Below are 3,838 nucleotides of genomic sequence, written 5' to 3' on the forward strand. Positions count from 1 at the left end.
GGGAATGAAAAACATGGCACTTGGTACAGCCACTAGACTTATGAGCGTTAAACAACTGTCGTGTATAGCATTAAAAATGATAAGAAAGTGGAAAATTTTACAGTATTTAAATTATTCATTTAAACTTTTATTTGTACAATTTCTAGTAATTGTCAACATTTTATTGAACGATGGTGAATGGTGAATGGTGTGAGAAGTGAGAAATGTATCATTCGCAACGTCATTTGATGTCTTTTTTTTTTTTTACAAAGCAGCTCAACTTTGTGACCCTTCTGTAGTCGTCTCATTCATCTCGCCGAACTTATGGTCTTATTAGATCCCTTATGGACTTAGTTCCCTCATGCATGCGATTTATATAGGCTTTTATCTTCTTATTAGCCTTGTATTTGAACATTTTTGTGAATTATACCAAACTTTGTCAATTTTCAGTCACAAAACCTTCATTTTGTCTTTATGTACTGTCAAATATTATTTTTTGTTTTCTTGTAGATTTCATCAAGCCTAATCAAGTGACACCTCACTCTCCCTTGTATGACATCTACAAGCTAAGGTACAGTGCGCTGTAGGTCAGCTACCGTAGTCACGTTATGGATTCATGCTTTCACTTTAAGATAATTCCTCTATGCATGTAATATTTTTTGAGCTATAATAATTTGAAGTGTTTCGTGAAAAACATTTTCGCTTTAGAACCCCCACCAATCCCAAGCTGAAAGACGTTTCACGTCAGAAGAAGAAAAAAGAAGAGGAGTTGGAACTCTCGCTTCTTGAACTTTTTGACTTCCTGATCAGGAATCGAACCGGCGTTCTTCCTTACGAACCGAGCACGCCTTTACTGCCTCGGGTAGGCAGCCTCTCATTGGTGTACTGACGAGCATAATATGTACGTAACCATCTTGAGAAATACACTATATATAAATATATATTCCTTTATCCTTGTTCAATACGGTTTACTGAACACGTTAGAAAGTATTATCTACCGGGCGAGTTGGCCGTGCAGTTAGGGGCTCGCAGCTGTGAGCTTGCATCCGGCAGCCCTGAAGATTGTTTTCAGTGGTTTCCCATTTTCACACCAGGCAAATCCCGGGGCTGTACCTTAATTAAGGCCACGTCCGATTCCTTCCCACTCCTAGGCCTTCCCTATCACATCGTCACCAAAGACTTATCTGTATTTGTGCGACGTTGAAAAGCAAGTTGTAAAGTAGTATCCAGATTAGTAAACAGTATAGACTCAGATGGCATACACTTTAGAACATACATGGATAATCCTCGCAATTATTTACCATTTCAATTCCAAATGCTTGAAGGAATCTATATTAAATTTCATACTAAAGCCTAATAGGTGAAGATAACCCATTAGCACAACACCACCACAATACAGTGTATGAAACAAAATAAAAATTCTGTAAATACATCCAACTTGTTCCTGTTCCGTAAATACCATAAACAACTTCCTCTTTAATGTTTGCAACAAGATTGCCTTTTAATTCCATTTAATGTTGTTTCATCAAATTATATGCTGTAATCCGTTGATAGTAACACAGTCGAATGTCCATTTTAAACAACATATTTACTGTATTATAACTCACCATCAATTACTCATATCACTACTGAAATCTACATTAAAAATAAATTTGTTACAGCTACAAACTAACAAAAGTACGTCGATTTGATAATAGGGTCGGAAGCACCTATGTCTAATCTGCAGCGAATAGAAAGAAGCTCTTAGGGTATTCAGATGCGAATGTGTGAGCTGTAAGGAGACCTTTGCGTAATTCTCGTCATCATAGAGCCATATCAACAATTACTAATGTCCTAAAGGAAAGATAATACACCACCTTTGATTGTGAGAAGTCTCTTCAGGGAGGGTAGTAATAGGCATCATAGACCTTACTGTCATGTTTAAGACCCATGAGAGTCAATTGAAAGAAGCAGATTCAGGAAGGAGACTAAAATTCGAGCCAACGATAGAAAATTATGCAAAGAAATAGCATCTGAAAAACTATTACAGTATTCAATTTGATTATTGGTGTCAGAGGAACCATTCGTGTTCCTTTGCAATATTATGCGTGCAGTTAGGATTGTCTACGCTTTTCATCATAGGCATATAACAGATGAACTAAGGGACTCTATGGCAATACTGAGACACTAATCTTTTGCAGAAATATTTCCACTGACTGTCCAGACGACCAGATGTTTTCAAATTTCAGTGAGATTTTATTGTCCGTACTGCTGTATGAATTTTGAATTAATTGTGGATGGGGTTAGAAAAGAAACGACAATGGCATGTACAGTATGTTTGTAGTTGCCCCGGTATCTTCCTAGCGTCAAAGTGGGAAGCTATAAAAATAATAAGGGACAGAAACAAGTTCTTAAACCTGTAATCAAAATTCCTTTGACATCCGACCACGGTGATGATCTATTACTCTATTCTATACTTTGTTGTACAATATCAGCAACATTAACAACTAGTAAGTCAACACTTCCAGGAAATATCATCATGTCTGATTTGGTGAAGATGTACAAGAGATCTGTTTTGTAATTTTTGTTGGATATTACCGGTAGTTTATTGTTTTAAGGGATGGTATGACGTAACTTCACATCCTTGTGTTATTATTGCACGTTATAAAGCTCATTCCGTATTGACGGTTATCACTTTACAAATAAGACTTTTTATTTGTAAAGTTTTTGTGTTATGTTCTATAATTTATAAGTAGCCTACACTGAACACATTTGGCAAGTATAAGTAGTAATAATAGTATGGTCTCTGTCGCTGTATGCAGGTATTTTGATTTCACGTGTTTAGGCTGCTTGTATGCTTCGTTCTATTACTAATACAACTTCCCACATAAGGAGGATGCCACATGGACAAAGTATATCGATTACAAAATGTTATGCCTTCGAAGTCATTGGTGAATTTACTAGAATGTGTCAGATAGAAATAGCAAAGAATGCAAGGCAGAGACGTTGAAATTCTACCGGGAACATATTGCTGAGTTTTAATTTTGTTGGGTAAGCACCAGAGACTTTTTATTGGCCAACATCCTCCGACACTGATTGCTGAATGAACTTTTCTTCACTCTTCAAAACTTTCACTACTTCTCTTGAGACTGAACCACCTATTTTAGGATTACGAGGCTGACACTCTACAACTGGACCGCAGCGCGAACTAGTGAGAGATATGAAACTACGTATTAAGCAAATCTAAACTGTTCAAATAAAAATTTTGAATTATTCGGGAGTCGATGTCAATAGAGTGTCTCATGTTTAGTACTATGTGATACGGTTCTTTTAAAAATAATGCCCATACCGTTGGTAAAGCAAAGGGAGAACGTAGTAGTTCTTATCCATTGGGTTTATGTTTAAATGTTGAATGATTTTGTGTTATAAATAATTTATTTTCATAACTGAATGTTTGCTGCTAACTTTCGAGAATAAGTGCGTATGTAACAAAGTTTCAAAAACCCATCTACCCAATGGTAAACATTTATTATATTGCCATAGAATATAGTTCAATGGAGCATTGTAATGTCATAACTGTCTCCTCAAAACTGAGGAAACATTTGTAAAATTTTCTCTCCCGCAATCCAAGTAAAGTCTGAAGTTAGAAAATAAGCTCATCACGGACTCAGTGTATTACAGTGAATTTATCAACCGTGTTTTGTTTCAGAATGTGGAACGATTTTATAATCAGGAATGCTGTTCCCTCCATATCAGAAGTATCTTTCAAATTAAGTAGCCATCAAAGTCACAACTTCAGCAGGCAATAAAACAAAACAAATTCCAGTGAAAAAATACACTTTACAGATATTAATTTTTATTAAAATTCATTTTGGCACAC

Source organism: Anabrus simplex, chromosome 1 (assembly GCF_040414725.1).
Source record: "Anabrus simplex isolate iqAnaSimp1 chromosome 1, ASM4041472v1, whole genome shotgun sequence".
NCBI lineage: Eukaryota > Metazoa > Arthropoda > Insecta > Orthoptera > Tettigoniidae > Anabrus > Anabrus simplex.